Source organism: Cornus florida, unplaced genomic scaffold, assembly GCF_030987335.1.
Source record: "Cornus florida cultivar Cherokee Brave unplaced genomic scaffold, ASM3098733v1 CherokeeBrave_3.0.0_Hap2_Chr02, whole genome shotgun sequence".
NCBI classification, from domain to species: domain Eukaryota; kingdom Viridiplantae; phylum Streptophyta; class Magnoliopsida; order Cornales; family Cornaceae; genus Cornus; species Cornus florida.
In genome coordinates, this window is record NW_026775572.1 from 36,210,728 (window position 1) to 36,231,055 (window position 20,328).

At 33.4% G+C, this 20,328-nt stretch overlaps 1 long non-coding RNA gene across 1 annotated transcript; it reads right to left on the minus strand.

Annotated features, from left to right (window-relative positions):
- Nucleotides 1-5,255: 5,255 nt before the first annotated feature.
- On the minus strand, nt 5,256-5,814 carry LOC132286493 (uncharacterized). Its single transcript, XR_009472797.1, has 2 exons — nt 5,602-5,814; nt 5,256-5,513 (listed from the first exon to the last, which is right to left on the minus strand). It is a non-coding gene; the product is annotated as an uncharacterized LOC132286493 (long non-coding RNA).
- Nucleotides 5,815-20,328: the final 14,514 nt, after the last annotated feature.

Consider the following 20,328-nt stretch of genomic DNA (forward strand, 5'->3'; position numbering starts at 1 on the left):
GTTTAAATCATGTTACAGTGTTATAAAAATAAGCACGCCAATTATGATAATTCTCTGTTATGCTTAATGGGAATTTAGTTGCTAACTATACAGTATTATATCTTATCAACTTACTGGATATCATGGAATGGTTTAAAGTGAGCATGTTAATTCTGATATTGTTATTATTATGCTCATAGTGGATTACAGGATGGAGTATACCTATTCTCTGTATTTTAAACTTATTGGAGAATCATGTATCGGTAGTAAAGAACAAGCATGTCATATGCATATTCTTATCATACTTGTGATGGATTCTTATTATATTTGTTATGGACTAGTTGGTATTTACTTTCGTTATTAGTATTATCAACCGCTGGATGTTGGATAACATGCACCGGTATGGGACGATGGCATTCCTAGGTTTGGATTAGTTTCAAAATACTAAATCCTACCTACACGGAATAAGGGAATGGATTCTAAAATAAATCCTACTTATACTTAAGTTAAAGAAGCTGCATAAGCTAAATAACTAACTGGATTGCTTGTTATCTATGTTAAGTCAAAAAAGCTGCACAAGCTGAATGACTAACTGGATTTCTTGTGGATGGATAGGATAGGACTTTAAATATATTTTTATGGTACCGCGATATGAGCTTGAGTCTTAGAGTCGTCGGTTAGGGAGCGTATATGCAGTAGGATGCATAACTGGATATGAGAAATTGAGGTATACCCTATTAGGGAGTCCTGTAGTGTGGATATACTTACGTACGAACTATTAGCTATTGTTGAGTTGCTTAGGATGTATATATGTATCGAGTCTCTGCTTGGATTGTAGTAGGTTAGAACTTGTTCGTGGACCTGACCCACTTCTATTTTTTTCAGGTACTCGTCAGTTCCATAGTTAGATTTAACCGTGCTGAGTAGAGACTACTACTCACTCTTCCGACGACGTAGGACTTCTCTCTATGGTTTACTCTAGATGTTCTTTGAGTAGTTTTATTTCAGTTTGGATTTTTATTAGGGGTTCACTAGAGATAGATTCCCGAGTTGTTTAAACTACTGAAGGTTTTGGATTACTGGATTTAAGTATTTATTTTTAAAGGATTTCATTTTAGTTTCTTCCAGCTGTTAATTATTTCTTATTTCATTTTGTATTCTGTGTTCGTTTTATATATTAATTGTTTGATAGTCCCTCGGGTTCGGGCTTGGGCTTGATCAACCCGTGTCTTGGATCCGAGGGGTATCACAGTGTGTACTGTGAAATGAAAGAAACTGGTAGTACAAGGCTACAAGCTTCAAGGCAGCAGGAGATTGAAGGCGCACGCGAGAAGCATCGAAATTGTTATTCTATGTTGTTTTTATTACTTTCAAGTTTTGACGAACACTTTTAGACTTTAAGCTTTGTAAAAAAATAAAAAATAGTGTACCTTTAGACTTTTGCACATGGCATGTCTGTCCTATGGCTTTTCACCAGATTCTTTTTGTATTCAATGTATTCAATTCTCCTTTATTATATATATATATATATATATATATATATATATATATATATATATATATATATAAATTTTGAACTGATTGCCATGGATCGATTTACGGATTGGTTCGATTTTTTTAACACCTAATTCGTTAATTGATCCAGTTATTACGGATTATTAATTTTTCAAATCATCACCGAACCACGAGAATAGAAAATCAAACCGAACCACATGGATCGGACCGAATCGAGCCGGATTGACGGATTGGCGGATTATTTGAATACCCCTAGTTTTTAGGGGTGAACAATTCTTAGTAATTATATTGGGTATACATACATGTCATACATATGTACTGTTATGATCTAGATAGGGTAGATTGTTATTACCATTATGTACTTTTATATAAATAAATTAGTAGGTATTGGTCGCAATGATTCGTACATAAGCGTAATGGATCAAAAGTGTAGTTGTAGATTAAGTGATTAATTAATAGTCTGGGTTATGTGTTGATTTCATAAATGTGATGGGTATGTGTTGGAGCAGTTGGAAGGTGTTTAGTATAATTAAATAAGCCAGGGATGTTTACTTATAGATACACATATGCCATAGTGACCAGTTTTTTTAACTAAGGAATCAAAAGATTCAATTATAGCACTTGAATCATTATTAGTGATTAGAATTAGTAATCATTGGTTGAAATGAATGAGCGTGCTGTTAAATAGCAAATCAATTGGAGGTTATTGTAGCTATTTTTTTTTTTGAAGAGTTAAATGGTAGGATACGAAACTAAGATTTTGGGTATCTGATGTATATGATAATTATTTATTTATTTATTTATGGTGTTTGTTGAACTCATGAATTTATGAGTTAGGATTATTTTAAAGGTTAAAGAGCATTAATTAAATTAAGCAATGCTTTGGTTTTTAACTGGGATAATTGAACTTAATAGAGCTATAGCCTGGGAGTAACCCAATGATGAGTTTGTTGAGCACGGTGAGGGACCGCCTACGGGAGTGAATTACCATTTGTTATGGCCATCGGGCTTAATGTGCCCTTATTATGTGGAGGTGGTCAACGGCCAGGGTGAGTAGACGTACCGTCCAGCCACATGTGTATTTTCGGTAGTCCAGGACTATGCGATTCACACCACTTGTTGGAGAAGAGCCAGGGGCTCATGTGAGATACTGGCAATAAAACAGCCAACTAGTTGAGGGGAGGCAGGGGCTCATGTGAGGTAAGTGAAATTTAGTAAATTAATTATTGAGATGGTTAATAGATTTATAGTGTGAATTTGAGATTTTGATTATCTTGTGACATAATGGTATTGAGATATAATAATTATAAGAAAATAATTATTGGATGGGAATGAGATTATAATAATATAGTTGTACCAAATGTGATAGTAGTTATAGTGACTATTATACATTATTATTTATGTACTTTGACAAAATTAGTACCTAGTAGGCTTTTTGATGAACGTAATTAATGTATCTTTTATGGGTTGCATTTTAAGTATGGGAATACAAGGTATGGGTTAACTTGCTGAACAATTATTGTGTTTAGCATTTCTTGCTGAACTTGTGAGCTCACCCGTTTATTACTTTCAGGTACTCGTTGATTTAGCATGCAAAGGAGGCTCGATGGAGAGTAGAAGACTTCTTAGATATTCTACATTTTTATTTTGTTATTGTTTCATAACGAGGAGTTTTGTATTAAGGTTCACTTAGTTTGTGGAATTTTAATTTATTGGTGGTTGTAATAGATTCCCTTTGGATTGATGGATTTTTAAATAAAATTTATTCATACTGATTTAATCATGGATTATGGTGCATAAATGATGTGAGTCACGTACCAGATTTTAGTATAAGATAAGAGTTCTTGTGCTAAAATTTTTGGGGCGTGACACAATTTTTATATAATATTTCAAATAGTAATGATATAAATATGAGTAGTACCATTAAAAATAATTTGCGTAAGTTACTAGGGGAGTGGGAATGCTTTGAGGCTCAAGTTTTTCAACACTATTAGGGGGAATGGGAATGCTTAGAGGCTCAAGTTTTTCAAAACAATTATGTCCAAATATATATATATATATATAATTCCATACATTACATATTTACTTATATGCATGTGTGAATATGTAACAATCAACTTATAAACCGTCTTCTGTCTTCTCTATCAAATCACACCAAATCTGCAAATCCCTCACGCTCTTTCTCACTCGCCAAATCCCTAACCTACTTGCATGGACAAAGTGGATCGATAAACATTTCCCTATTAAATCCTTCCAATTTTAGAGATGTATCAAAAAAATTACTATTTGAAGCATTAACAACTTCCTCCCATTTCATTCCTTTGCCAATTATAAATAAAACACAAAATAAGCATATCATGTTTTACCACTCTATAGATATATTTAGAGTAAAGTGCATAAAACCTCCCTTAATTATTGTTCATTTGCAAATAACCCCCTGAATTAAGAATTGTCCCCCCAAAGTATTACTTTGTTGCAAGTAAGGACACTCCGGCTAGTTGTAGGTAATGGAAATGTTGAAAGACTATGTTACCCATGCAAAATATGTCACTGTTTCACTCCACAACCACTTAAGTCAACGATGTGGAATAAACAACCAATCATATGTTGACAACTCACCCAAGATGATATACAAGCCAAGCGTATATTGCGTGTGTGTATATATATATATATATATATATATATATATATTATTATATTTATAGAGAGAGAGTGAAATATAAGACTTTGGTGAAAGGCTCAACCAACAACGATAAAGACCTGATAATCGGTGATGGGAATGTTGTGTTGTTGTTTCGAGATCCACCGACGTGGATGTTGTTGCAACTGGGTTTACTCGTGATTGTGTTTGGCGATGGATGGAGAATTTTGCGATTGGATTTGCGGTACGTAACAAAAAATTATTGGGGGTTTTGTGAGTGGGTTTGGCTTGTGATTATGTCTTGCAAATACGTTATTGTGATTGGGTGGTGGCGATGTATTAAGAATTTTGCGATTGGGTTACTTGTGATTGGGGTGAGAATTTTGCAATTGGGTTTTCTTGTGATTAGGGTTGAGAATCAATTCTATAAATCAATTTTCTCTCTTCCTGATAATCATTGCCATGAATATGGATGATGTGGACAAGAGTTAAATATATAGAGAGAGAGAGAGGCAGTGGGAGAAAGGACGATTCAGTTAAGAAGATTTTTTATTTATGCATCTGCACATGCGTGGTGAAGAAGATGAACATATATATATATATATATAGTGTGTGTGTGTATATGTATATATATAGGCAGAAGGGTGTAATGGTGTTATTGCCATTAAATAAAAATTAACCCATCACGTGACAGGCATGTGACTAACTGTTCATCGGCATATTGCCAGAACGGATATTGAGCAATGAAATGAAATAGTTTAGGGGGTTTTCAGTATAAAATGTAGTTTTGAGGGGTTTGTTGAAAGAGAGTATAATTGAGGGAGGTTTTATGCACTTTACCCTATATTTTATGTCCAACATCAACCTATCAAGCTATCACACATAATCCCCAAACAAACACATTTCCCAAACAATCTCACTGATCCGGAGCTTAACGATCTTTTAAGCTGACCACAATCTCCTGGTCAAAGAATGGCCAATTGAAAAAAAAAAAAAAAGTTATCCGGGAAATCAACGAATTAATTAACAAAGCAACACAATGTTCATAAATAATAAGACTCTTCGGATGGATGATTTAGCAACTTATTATCACAGCTCTCAACATAAGAATTAAAAGACAGTTCGAAAAAAAAAACCGTAAGAATTAAAAGGGAAATTCAAAGTGAGGTACAGAACATGGTGGCATACATTGGACACGTTATTAGTTTCTGTTTGGCTACATATATAAACCAAAACATGCATAATACAGTCTCTCACATCTCAAAAATAATAAAAAAATTATTCAATTAATGGCCGGTGCCAGGACTTGGTTCAATATGGACTGGGGGTACCCCAATTTTAACAGCCACTGGTGGAAAAGGGTTTCCATATGCGTCATCTGCAAAACTCATACAACAAAATGAATGAGAGCTATGAGAGAGAGACATATATATATATAGAGAGAGACAGAGAGACAGAGTACTTACAGCTGCCGGAAGCCATGGATAACTTTCTCACAGACAGGACAGGTGAAACCATGATAATCGAAATCATCAACAAGCAGCATATGATAGAAGAAGAGGTCGGGAAAGCTTTGCTTATCATTTTAATTTGTTTTTATATATGACAACAACAAAGATCGAACTGACCAGATCTGTACAATGTATGCCTTATATAGTAGTACATTATATATTATTGGATTGGACATTATGGGATTAAATTCACAAAACTCCTATGTACTTCTATTTATTTATTCTTGTTACCAAAATTGACTAAAATACCCTTTAGCACTTATTTATTCTTGTTACTGAAATTGACTAAAATACCCTTTAGCACTTATTTATTCTTGTTACTGAAATTGACTAAAATACCCTTTAGCACCAATAATAAAAAGGCTTAAATTGAATATTACACTATATAATCTATTATTTAAAAATAACTAAAACCGTCTAAATACATTACATTATATATAATAAATTAGTAATTATATAAGAAATTCATTTTATAATAAATAAATTTTCTATAAAATAATTTACCCATATAAAACCTATAATATGATATTAGAGATTTTGATTAAATATTATTAAATATTCATAATATATAAATACAAGAGGACATAGATCAGGATCTTATCCAAGAGGACCTCTCCGCTGAAGATTATTGGGATTCTCTTACAGTTCATTTGGCATAAAAGATGAAACCTCCAAAACAGTAGAGATTTTCTTCTACCTTGCCGACAGAAGACGCCAAAGCACTTTCTCCAAAGTTTTTGATTTTATTGGAGGAAAACAAAGAACTTTTCCCAAAGCCTTTGATTCCACAATTCCCTACCCCTATCAGAAGTCTATCATTACTATCCGACAAGGAGACAGAACCTAGTGGTGGGCCGACCGACTGTATTATTCTAGCACACGCCAACTATTCACTATGCGGACTTCAAATTTTCATTTCAAGTCCAAATTTTATGTATAAATAGAGGGCAATGTTTTCCCTAACTATATCTTTCCAGTTTTCTTTTCTCTCTCTCTCTTGTAATATTTCTAAGTGACCAGATTTGTACAATGTATGCCTTATATAGTTGTACATTATATATTATTGGATTGGACATTATTGGATTAAATTCACAAAACTCCCATGTACTATTTTTTTATCCTTGTTACCAAAATTGACTAAAATACCCTTTAGCACCAATAATAAAAAGGCTTAAATTGAGTATCACACTATATAATCTATTATTTAAAAATAACTAAAACCGTCTAAATACATTACATTATATATAATAAATTAGTAATTATATAAGAAATTAATTTTATAATAAATAAATTTTCTATAAAATAATTTACCCATATAAAACCTATAATATGATATTAGAGATTTTGATTAAATATTATTAAATATATAAAATATACTTTATAATATGAAATAATATAGTATTTATGTATCTATAGTATTTTTTATTTTATTACATAATATAATGTATATTTACAACCCCATTCAACAAACATAGAGGCAAAGATAATGACAGAACAAATAATGTTTAGTTATCTTTGTTTGTACCATTACCTAATATATATGATATAATTATATAAATGATATATTAGCATTGCAAACTATATAATATATATTATATTAAAAATAAACAATAATATACGATATTTTGATAATGAATAAACTATGTAAATGCAAAATTATATTATATATAGTACGTGTAGACTACAGTACTAAAGTGTTAAAAAATAAAAGTATGAGGAGTTTTTGTTAATTTAATTCTTAAATTTATTAAAATGTCATTTTGATAATTTTTGTCAACTAATGGTTCCGTGAAATTTTTTTCTCTTATATAAAACTTTTTGATAGTCCAAGTTGTTTGATAGTACATGGGTAAAGCGTATAAAAAATTAAAATAAAAAATTAAAGAAAAATTGATATTAGTACGTACTAAAGATATTCTGTACATACTGTGTTTACTTGTGCTTTCAAATCCTGCTACTTCCCTTCCTTCTTATCTCACATTTCATACATAAAATAATTAATTCTGTGACTTTTGTACCTCCAATTTCCATAGTATTTAATGTGCTGTGAATTTATTTATTTGTTGGTGTGAATGCTCAAGATTTCAAAAGATGGCCAAACCCAAAAAGGGCAAAAAAAAAAAAGAAAAAAAAAAAGAGAAAAAAAGAAAAGAAAAAGTGAAAGTGTGCTTTCTAGGAAGAGGATACACTGTTTTGGGTCTCCAACAAAAAGAAAGTTCCACCATGAAGTCAAGGTGACTTTTTTGGTTTCACATTGAAGGCCCCTCTAGCCCATCACCCATCCAGTATGCATTTTCCCAGAGGTCTAATACTCATGTATATTTATATAGCCCTAGTGATTAAAGTGATGCGAACACAAAAGACCCATGTTGGCTCTGGTCCTCCAGAATTAGGGTCAACCCTTAACAGCCCTAATAATCAAGGCAAGTGACTTTTTTTGTTTCACATTGAAGGCCCCTCTAGTCTCTCACCTATACAGTATACATTTTCCAGGACGTCTCTAATACTCATATAAGAGGAGTGTTAAATACAATCGCACGGTTTAAAATTTTAATTATGGAAGTTGTAATTAATGACTATTTTCTATTTTTTTTAAAATTATAAAATTTTAACTTTTAAAATCAAATTATTCTTTTATATTTCTTCTTTCTTTTCTATCCTGCTATCCTGCCTGTACGCGCACGCGCACGTGTGTAACCTTCATCCTTTTTTACTTACCTACCTTATTCTTTTCTGTCTCTCTTTTTCTTTTCTTTTTTCAATTGTTTTTAATATATATATATATATATATGCTCACCGTGTGAATGGCTTCTTTCCTTTTTGTTTTTTTGTTTTTTCAATTATTTCATTTTCTATATATATATATAGAGTACTGCGTTAGCCATACTGTGATTAGATTGAAAACCATACTTCTCTTATTTTATATATTAACTAAAATTCAAATTTTATAATATTACTTCAATTAAAACTCAATCTCATATTGCTATTTCAATTAAATTACATAAAATCAAATAAAAAATCCATCAAGATGGAACATATATATATATATATAAGACAAGTGAACAAAAGAAGAAAGAAAGTAAAAAATGAAGTATGGCCATATATATCCAATCAGGAAGAAAGAAAAAAAGAAGACAATTGTTAAAAAAAAAGAAAAAAAAAAAAAAAAGAAGTTAAATAAACGTAACAAAGGAAAGAAGAAATGTTATTAGGTATAAAGAAAGAGAAATAATTTAGAAAAGTAATTTAGTCTCAAAGTTGAAGTTTTATAATTCCAAAAAAATAAGAAAGCGACATTAATTACAACTTATTTTTCAACTAATAAAATATGCTATTGTAAATATACAGTCGCAAGTGATTGTGTTTAGCACTCATCCTCGTATAAATACATATATAGCCCCAGTGATTAAAGTGAAGTGAACACAGAAGACCCATGTAGGCTCTGGTCTTACAGAATTAGGGTCAACCCTTAGCAGCCCTAATAATCAAGGCAAGTGACTTTTTTTGTTTCACATTGAAGGCCCCTCTAGTCTCTCAAGGCAAGAGACGTTTTTTTGTTTCACATTGAAGCCCCTCTAGTCTCTCACCTATACAGTGTACATTTTCTAAGACGTCTCTAATGCTCAAATATGTATACAGCCCTAGTGATTAAAGTGAAGTGAACACAAAAACCCATGTAGGCTCTGGTCTTACATATAGGCCTTGCCATTTTGGCTTTTGTGACGTGTCAAGATCTCCTATTTTTAATCTTTTAAATATTACTCTGTTTTTTTTTAATGTTTTATTTTGGAAAAGTGTAAACATAAATAGACATTTATATCTCTTTTTGCCGTTGATTGCGGTTAAGAATAAAGCTTTAACGGAAAGTGGAACCTCCCTCTTTTTTTTTGGTTTTTTTGACAGTATCTCTCTTTGGCATATCTCAGGCTTCAGTAATAAGTGACATCTTTGTGGCTTTTTAATTGACACTTACCATTTTAAGTGATATTCAAATTGCCTTATGTTTAACCGGATAAGCACTTAGTTCGTTCATAATTAAATACTTAATTGAGTTTTCAAATAGCACCTATTTGTCCAAAAAGTGGCAAAATGTCCGAAAGTGTTAGGAAAATGTCTAACATAATAAAAAAAAATTATTTACAATACATGAAATGTCGAACACATATCCAAGGCGTGTCCGATGAGTGTCAATACCTGACACGAATGCGATACAAGTACACCTCATTCGTAAAAATGTTTGTGTTTCATAATTTTAAAGTGACATTAAAGTTAGGAAAAGATGAAAAATATATCAATCTTGAAACAAAATGCTTAGTGACTATTTAACAGTACTTCAGTCTATATATATATATATATATATATGTTAAATTTTATACATATCTAAGTTTATAAAATAGCATCTACCTACTTTCATGTCCTTGCATCATATTTTATTTTGTAAGTATTTTTCGTATATGTATCGTATCATCAGTATCTATGCTTCATACGTGAAAGTTTATTTAGTGCTGTCTAGAAATGCTTGTTTAATATGTTATGAAATGAACTTCTATTATATTTGTTTCTTTATTTAAAATATATTAATAATTATATTTAAATTCATAATATTATAAATATTGTTTAAAATTAATTTTCATAAATATATAAAAATATAATTTTTTATTATTTACTGTTCTATCCTACCATATCATATTATTTATTTATTTATTTATTTATCGTATCCTTGTATCCATATCTCATCATATAGTGTTCTATGTGTATCTGATCGTTTTAAGTTTCCTCCCCAGCACATGATAGAAGAAGAGCTCGAATAAGCTTTTCTCATTATTTTAATTTGTTTTTTTAGCTTTGTGGGCACCAACGAAGAAATGAACAGAAGAAGTTGTAATATACTATGTTTATACATGATTTATATCAACAATGTATGGCTTATTTTTGCAAGTGGGCTATCATTGTAGAAAGACTTTGAGTTATAAAGTGGTTTTTACTTCCCGATGGATGTTTTGTGTTGCAACTAATTGTCAAAGCCTATATAGTTTATTTGGAACATCAGAGTTTCAAATGGACATGTAGAAAGATTTTCTGAATGAATTTTCATTTGTCCATTTTTTATTAGAGACAACTCAAAAGGCAAGGCCCACCAGTATATCGTTTTTAGGTCAAATAGCATCGTTTAGAGTATCAAAATAAGATTTTTTTGTTCTTTAAGAGAATTACTAAATATTTTGAGATTTTTATTCATTATTTAAACGAATTCGGATTGGTCACAATTTTTATTTGTTGTTCATACGAACTCGTTTTTATCTATAGCAGTTTTTATTGATTATATTTCTTATTCTATTTTTTTTAAATATTTATTTTTTAAACTATTTTTCGGGTGTTATTTTTCTTTTAAGATCAGATTCCTTATGTTATAAGGTTTTTAATTTTTTTATAATTTAGGGTTTTCTTTAATAGAGAGCAAAATTACTTATTCAATTATGAATGCAATATCACAATTCACAACCTATACTTTTCCGCGTACCTTACAAAAAAAAAAAAAATTAACCTTTACTTTCGGGGCTACATTTTTTAGTTCGTGAACCAAAGACTTCAAAATCAGTTTAAAGGTGAAATTTAATCGCTGTTTATGATTTCTAACCGTAATCACTATTCAATTGCGATCAAATGTCAAATTAAATCCTGAACTAAATTTTGGGCTACTATTCAATTGCGATCAAATGTCAAATTAAATTCTGAACTGAATTTTGGCCTACTTGATTTCACTTTTGATCGACTTCGAGGAGTTCTAATTACACATCACTGATTGAATGGAAAAAAAGAAATGGGAAGTGTAGAAAAGGGTGGTTATGGTGGGTTCCCTAGCACTGACCAATGCAAATCTAGTCAAAAATAAAAGAAGAATGCCAAGTCTACACGCCAAAATGTTAAAGATCAATGTCCAAGTCTACAAAACAAAAATGAGTAACAGGAGTTAGAAAAATGATATATAATTTGACAATTGGATTAGTCCGACTCTTTGATATTTAATATTTTACCGTTGGTGTAATTTACCCAAAAATGTTTTTAGTGCTGGTGTAAAAAAGTGAGAGAGAGAGAAAGAAAGAGGGAAAAAAAATATTTAATGATACAAATTTTTCGGCCTAATATTAAATTTCTATATTGGTTAGGATCGGATAATGCTTTAGTCCTGCTCCATCAGGATAGACAATAATGTGTCCCAATAAGAGGTTGACACCTTTTTTAAATTTAAAAAAATACAAAATATGGGTTATACCCATTTACAAATCTATATTTTTTCCCTCTCTTTGCTCCCAACTATGTATCTCACTCACATGGTCATCCACATCTTTCTTTTCTCTTAGCTCCCGTTGTCAATCATTCCAAATCCTAATATTTCCTACGAGACCTCCATTTTTTAGAATAATAAAAATCCTTTTAATTCTGATATAGTTCTAGGCAGTTTTTTATAATCGTATAAAAAAAAATCTGAAATAGTTTTAAAATTATTCAACTTTGGATGTATCTTCTTTTAATTCTGTTTTTAGAGAACAACTTATTGAAAATTGTCTTTCCCAACTTTTTTTTTTTTTTTTTTTTTGTTATTTTTAATTTTCTTAAGATAGAAAACTATCTTTAAAAAAATTGAACTGAACATTTCTATTTCTCCCTTTTCAAAATCTACTTCAATTTTTTTTTTTTTTTTTTAATTTATTTTTATGCATGCTATATATGAAAGTTATTCCTTTTCTTACTCAATTTTACGGCGGGATGATTGGCGGCTGGAGCTAAGGAAAAAGAAAGATGCAGATGAATTGTAACGACCTAAACCCGAGGGTCCGAACCGTTCGTCAGGTCCTTACCCGAACGATTAACAAAGGGCATGACCGACCTTTCCTAAGTCAACGCAAGGCATGGACCTCATCCACAAGTCCACAACTCTCCCAAACTACCAACACCACTGGAGGAACTCAATGTAGGGAGGAAGAAGAAGATCGGCCGGCTAACAGCCTTATGTCGGCCGGCTGATACATAAGGTTCGTTCGGCTAACCTAGATAGTCGAGCGACCGAAACGATTCACAAATGTGCATGCCCTCGGGACTTCCAGAATTTGGTCTTTCGGCCGGCTAGAGATCTAGCTTCGGCAGGTTAAAACCAGAGGTTCAGTTGGTTGATGGGGAAATTCGGCCAGCCTAAACAACCCAGTTCACAACCACACTCTCTGTCAAGCACCAAAAATGCCCTGTCGGTAGGCTGGTTCTCCTTGTCAGCCAGTCGACAAGCCCTGAAATGTTGCTAACTGTAGCTGGAAACACTATAAACTGGGCTCATTATGAGCTAAACCTGATACACAACCACACTTGAATCCATGGTAATGAAATATACAATATACTCCACAACTGAAACGAATATAAACTTCCCAAAATACTCTATCATTTACTATTCAATACAAAGTGTCAACATAATCCTAAATTACAACAAAATTTCTATCAAAAATCAGTTACAGAATTCGTCTATACAGTACAAAATGAATACATTTTCAATAAGAGACTTTATAAAAGAATGGGTTCACAGTACAAAAGATGACAAATGACTTCAAGTCTCATCAAGCTTGTGGTCGATCATTATCCGCCACTTCCTTCTCGTGTCCTGAAAAATGTTAATAATAAAATGGGGTGAGTCAACCGCTCAGTAGGAAATGTCTAAGACACACCTCTTACGACCCCATGAATCCACATAAGGAATAGAATACAAGTACACAGGATCATGCATCGGGATTTAAATAAAGCAATAATAATATCAACAATCACTTAAACAAGTCATCTAACTACCAAGTGTGCAATATATGCCAATGAAATGCCACGCCATGCAATGTCGCTCCCCATTTCCGAAATAATACCGTTTCACCTTTCAAACCGTCAGTGCAATCCGACCTAAGACAACTCCAAGGCGTTACGAAAAGAGGATTGGCTAACTATCTAAGACCACAAGGCAACTTCAAGGCATCATACCGGCCTAGGTAGCTCAACCACACTAGGGTCTCTCCCTAGTCCACTCTAGACCACACTAACACCACGGATTACTAGGCGACTCTTAGGCGTCCGATTTTCGCAAACACTTTTCGAAAACATTTTTCACAAAATAATTTCATTTGTTTTTAAAACACGTACTTTTCTCCCTTTTCTTTCCCAATGAATGCAAGAATGCCTCATGTTTCATAATTATTACGCAAACAATGAAATTTCACATAAGTTACCAATTACTAACCACATACTTATACATCATACTTTCAAATAAACAATTTAAACACGTTGGACATATCATAGCATACTTTGAAGGTATTTCATCACATTAACATAAAGAAAAAGAATTTTGGCCAAATAACCACATAAACCAAATTATCACATAAAACCCTAAGTATCATAAGTTAAATACTCAAACTAAACATGTTTGAGAGCAAATTTAAGGGGAAAAATTCACTAGAATCAAAGAAAGTATGGGTTAGAACACTCCTACCTCAAATTGAATGAAAAGCCCTAAATTCACTAAATTTTTGAAATCCTAATTGGTGGCCAAACGGAGATTTGTTCTGATCAAAATGTCAACCTCGATGCGCTCGTCAACTTTGCCTTAAGTGGCAAAGCCAAATTCTCAATGGACAAGGCTAGATCAAGCTTTAAATTAATGGCAAAAGAAAAGAAAAAGGAAAGAAATTGAGGGGGAGAGATTTTGATAAGAGAGGGAGGAAATGGTGATGATATAATAGCCTTAAGGCCATTAAAATTGTTATGTAACAATGGGCCACACAAAAATTAAAATATCTTCCATTAATAATATTATATATATATATACACACACACACACACCAATCACTTACCACCACATAATTAGTTACACAACCAAGTAAATATGCTCCAGATAATAATGTATGAAATGCAATGGACTCGTGACACAACCCCAGTACACAATAACCCCTGTAGAGGGTCCCACCTGGGACTCCCCGGTCCGAAAGACAAAAAAAATGCTAAAATGGCAACCAATACATTTCTAAGAGTCCTGAACTCAAGGAAATGTCCTAACCAACTCCTAGACATACCTGGCACACCACACGGTGTCCGACACGCAAAACGAGAAAAGACAAAAATACCTTTGAAAAATTAGGAAAATTCCATAAAATAGAAAATGACGAAAATCGAAAATATTACATTCTCCCCAACTTAAAAAAGATTTCGTCCCCGAAGTCAAACCATACCCGGGGAAGAAAACAACGCCGAATACTTAGAGCGAACCTCCTATTCGAGCTCCCAAGTAGCCTCCTCGACTCCGTGTTGCTTCTAGAGAACTTTTACCAATGGTATAGTTTTGTCCTTTAACACCTTCTGTCGTGTGTTAAGGATTTGAACTGGTCCTTCCTTATAGGAAACATCCTCATCTATGTTCACATAAACCCAATCCAAAATGTGAGACAGATTTGGCTCATACTTCCATAGCATCGATACATGAAAGATATTATGGACTTTGTCCTATTATGGTGGCAAAGTAAACCTATAGGTAACTTTTCTTACACAGTCCAAGACCTCAAAAGGTCTAATGAATCGTGACGATAACTTGCCACTTTTCTCGAGCCTCGTTAACCCCTTCCTTGGAGAAACCCGAAGAAAATCATGGTCTCCCACCTCAAAAGATAACGGTCGTCTCTGCTTATCCGCATAACTCTTCTGTCAGCTCTGAGCTGTAAGCAATTTTTGCCTAATTAACTTAATCTTCTCAGTAGTCTTAAGTACAATGTCTGGTCCTAAGGCGGCTATCTCGCCTACCTCGGTCCAATAAACAGGAGACCTACAAGGTCTACCATATAACGCATCAAATGGAGCCATCTGAATGCTCGCCTGATAACTGTTGTTGTAAGCAAACTCAATAAATGGAAGGTGATCCTCCCAACTACCTCCTAAATCAATTACACATGCTTGAAACATATCCTCTAAAATCTGGATGGTACGCTCCGACTGACCATCCGTCTGGGATGAAATGCAGTACTGAAATACAACGATGAGCCAAACACTACGTGAAGTCCTTTCCAGAACTTCGAAGTGAACTTGACATCCCTATCAGAAACAATAGATACTGGAACTCCGTGCAATCTCACAATTTCTTTCACATACAGTGCACCAAATGCCTCTGTGTCATCTGTTGCCTTAATAGGTAAAAAGTGAGCCGACTTAGTCAATCTATCAATAATAATCCATACGGCCTCATTCCCCCGTTATGACTTAGGAAGACTGGTCACAAAATTCATAGTAATCTGTCCTATTTCCACTGCATTACCTGCAATGGCTGCACCAAACCAGCTGGTCTCTGGTGCTCGACCCTTACCTACTGACAGGTAAAACACCTAGCCACAAACTGTGCAACTTCCTTCTTTATCCCACTCCACCAATACTGACATCTCAAATTATAATACATCTTAGTACCACCTGGATGAACTGCAAAGCGAGAAGTGTGAAACTCCAATAAGACGTCCTTATGACAAACTGTGGAGATAACCAGCAAATCTCTGAACCGTAGACCTCCGTCTGCATGCAAGGTGTAATGACCCGGTCATTTTCATTCCTTTCCCTTTCCTCAGATTTTCACGGATATTTTTTTTCCGTTCTTTTTCCTTTCTGAGTTCAGTTTCATGTCGCTTAGTGTCATCTTGAATGCTCTGGAGTGATTTCAAGGACTCTTTTCTGTGGATTGACAACTTCCTTTGAGGACCGAGTCGTTTCCATATTTTTCGTTTTTCGACACTATTCACTTTTAGTCATTTTCCCTATTTTATCTTTTTCCCGTTTGAAACTTTGTTTGCGTAACCACACCTCTTGTGTTTGGAGTTGGTTTCTGACTTCACGTATCTCATTCTCAATGATTTCTATGAGATACGTATCTTTACTTTCGTGAGAAAGTACTTTGGTTGCTCCCGGTTTCCATAGGGGTATAAATGCAAAGTTCTTTGGAAACTTTTTCTTTTCTTGGGGTGTTTTTCATAAATATTTTTTGAAGATATTTTATTTCAGGGGTATCTAATAAAATATCTTTTGGAAGATATTTTCATTCTGGGGCAGTTTCGCAGTTTTTACTTTTTGAAGGGGCCATTGTGCAATTAATGAAAGTTATTGCTCAATGCCTTGTTTTGAGCCTGGATCCTTGTACGGGATTCATTTTCACATTTCATCGAGTTGTGGACTCTTAGAATTTCCTCCTGGATGATGTTTTCCAGTTTTAGGGTTTCTGGCCCCGGTTTGTGCCAAACTTGTTTGGGACATAACTCTCTGCTCGGGACTCAGTTTTTGACACCATTTCTTCCCTTATTCATAATTTCTTATTTTAAATCTTTTTCATTCACAGAGTTTTTTTGTTTGAGCGCATTTGCTCAAATTTCACTTTTTCGGACCCGGCGGGGCCCGTTCGGAACACTTTTTGAGTTTTTCTATAAGTAGGGGGTCTTAAGTCAAAAAGTGAGATTTTTGATCATCTTCTTCCCCTCTTGGCCGGCAGCCATGGGAGCCCAAGGGGCTGCCTTCACTCTTTCTTCTCCTCCACTTGATTTCCTTGGTAGAAAGTCTTCGGCCTTAACATTTATCGTAGGCCTCGTCGTGCTCTACCTTTCCCCCTTATTAGAACCCACTTTTGGCCAATTTTGGAGTTCGGGTTTGAAGTCAAGTTATGATTTTGATGGGGCTTCTTGTGGATTCATGTAGATCGTGTTGTCCCCGACAAAACCTAGAAGTTTCGTCGGATTCGGAGCGGTTTCATTTCGGTGGGGATTTGTGATTTCATCACAAAATGAGGTGAGGGATGTTTTAGTGTTATATTAATATTGTATTGATTGTTATATGAGCATATACAACTTGTGAGCATGCCTTGTTCAAGTTATACAATTTAACTTAATTATTATTTTTGTTTAAGATTTAATTCTCATGATGCAAGGCAACTTAGAATTAAATTGTGGCATGCTAGAAATTTAGGCCTTGGTATGGTGGTTGATATATATTAAATTGGGGTTATTTGAAAAAGAATTGCAAATTTTATTTAATATTTATCTTTTGTGAAAGTTTAATTCACCTAGTTGTATCAAGCATGGAATCAACTTGTAACGTGATATTAAAGTAGGCATTGGTGAGTTCTTTAATATATATTAAATTGAGGACATTTAGATATGTTTGAAAATCTAGAGAAAATTAATTAATTAGCTTAATTAATTTTATTTTTAAATGTTGTAATCACTTAAATTGATTTTGGGTATAATATATGTGAAGACTATGCTATGTCCCTTAACATATATTAATTTGAGTTTATTTGGGATTAATATGAAATCTAGAGACTTTTCATGTTAGGTTGAAAATCCCTTTTAATGTAGTGAAATTAATTACCTTGTGAACATATTACTAATTAGATGTAGAATTAGTACTTAGGGCCTCTTAAAATGGTAATTGGATTTAGTGTGATATAGAATATTATTGACTAGTAAAACTTGTTTAAATATATCTTGTGTAGGTATATAACTTGTTAGAATATTAAAATTGTTTACCTTGAAAGCTTGTTACTAAATTGAAACTTATTTAATACTTGTGGCTTAGGATAGTAATGTAACTCAATTGTTGTAAAATATTCTTGTTTTGTGCATAATTGCGTATTGGAGACTTGACATGTCATATGCTATTTAGACTTGAATCATTAGACGTGGTTTGTGTCGATTCAACCTTATTTGTGCGTGGAAGATGGGTTTATGCATTATTGATTTTAATATAAGTTTGGTCTAACTTATTGATTTTAGTATAAGTTTTGAACTTATTGATTTTGGGAAGCTTGTAATGACATATTTCACGTGATGGCTAGGGTTTGGCTCTAGTACGGAGACAAGAGTCTTCTAAGTTATAAGTGCGCACTAGGTAGTACCTTGTGGGTCATAATTACCCGGAATAACTTATGTATGTGCGCACTAGGTAGTGCCTTGTGGGTCGTAATTGCCTGGAAACACTTGTTTGGTCTAGCGACCGCATGTCCTAGTCTTTCCACTATTTGATTTCGCATTCAATTTCAAGTTGTTAATCATGGATTACTTGTAGCTTGAGAATTGATACTTGATTTGGATAATTGAATCCTATTTAGTATACTTGAACTTGTATACTTGCTCCGTGAGTTTAAATTTCATTTAGTATGCTTGTGCCGTGTATACTTGTTTTAAGCGTATCTCTTTTAGCTTAGTATACTTGTGTTCGTATACTTGATTTACGAGATTTCCATATAAAATTTATACTTGTGTACATATGCATAGACATTGTATGACTTGTCTTAATATGGTTTAGTATACTTAGAAATGTATGCTTGATGTTGTGTAGCATGTTTTAACAATGCTTAGTATACTTAAGCATATATCCTTGTGTGCCGTTGTTCACTTTAAATTGCATGAGTAGCTTAGGATGATCGCTGAGTCTCATTTTGAAATAGACGTTAGGTGGCATGAGCCCTTTGACATATTTCACCTTAAGGTGATATAATTGTAAAACGCTAGGTCGATGCATGCTCATCTCCTACGAGTAGCTTTATGTTACTCACCCACGTGGTGGGGACATTTTTCAGGTACCGGGATTCACATCATGCTTGGATGATTTGTAGACTTGAAGTTCTCATTTCTTGTAAATGTTGGCTTGAAATGCCATTTATAGCTTTATATGTCAAAATGTGTAAATTTGATTCTATTTTTGTAATATGTACATAAGTACACTTTTTACAATGTATTTGACATGTATGAGATGAGGCCATAGGCTAATGATATCTAATTTGTATCTTATGTAACTTTTAACTTCATGAAATATTATGAAAATATTGAAAAATGCCGAGTCATTGCTTCACTATGCTTGCATCGGGTGTGGGAATTTCATTTTTATTCTTTCATAGGGTCTTATAAATCATGTTTGAAGTGTGGCCAAGGGCCAAACGGTAATTTGAAATCATTTGTTAATTTCGGTTTTCAAATTTCATTTTTCTTGTTCATTTTTGCCTTTTAGCCTGTTGGGGGGTCGGATTTTGCATCAGCTATATTTTTAAGCCATGGACCATTGTAGCGCGTCCAAATAGGTAAGTTACGTTTGCGTGCATAATCATTTTCAAGAAAAACCTCATCCTTGGTGATTTGAGCTTCCTACGGACTCATTTTGCATCTTTGTTGCATAATCTTGCTTAAGGACATTTTGGGAATTTCTTTTGGGAAATAAATTCCGGTCTCCACATAGTCACTTAGAAAATGTGATTTTAGGGGGGATTTTCTTCTTCGTATTTTTCCAGAAAATGCCATCTTGGTATCAGAAATCGATCGCAAAGTTCAGCTTCTGTTTTTCAATTTAGCAGCTTTTTGGACCCTCATGACCAGATTTCATGGACGGGCATTTTGGGCATTTTACAGTGGGTTTTTTTTTTTTTTAATTCTCTTCTAATTTATATATAAAACTCAATTTTGAGGGGGGGGTTTCTTCTTTGTGTTTTTCCAGAAAATGTCATTTTGGCCCTCAAAATCCCAATTTTTCTGGAAAAACCTCTGCTGCTAGGGTTTCTTGCTGCCTATTCTGCCTCTTTCACATCTAAACGGTTAGAAGGGGTTTCGTAACCGGTTAGATGAGTGTGGGCAGTGTTTTGGTCAAGGT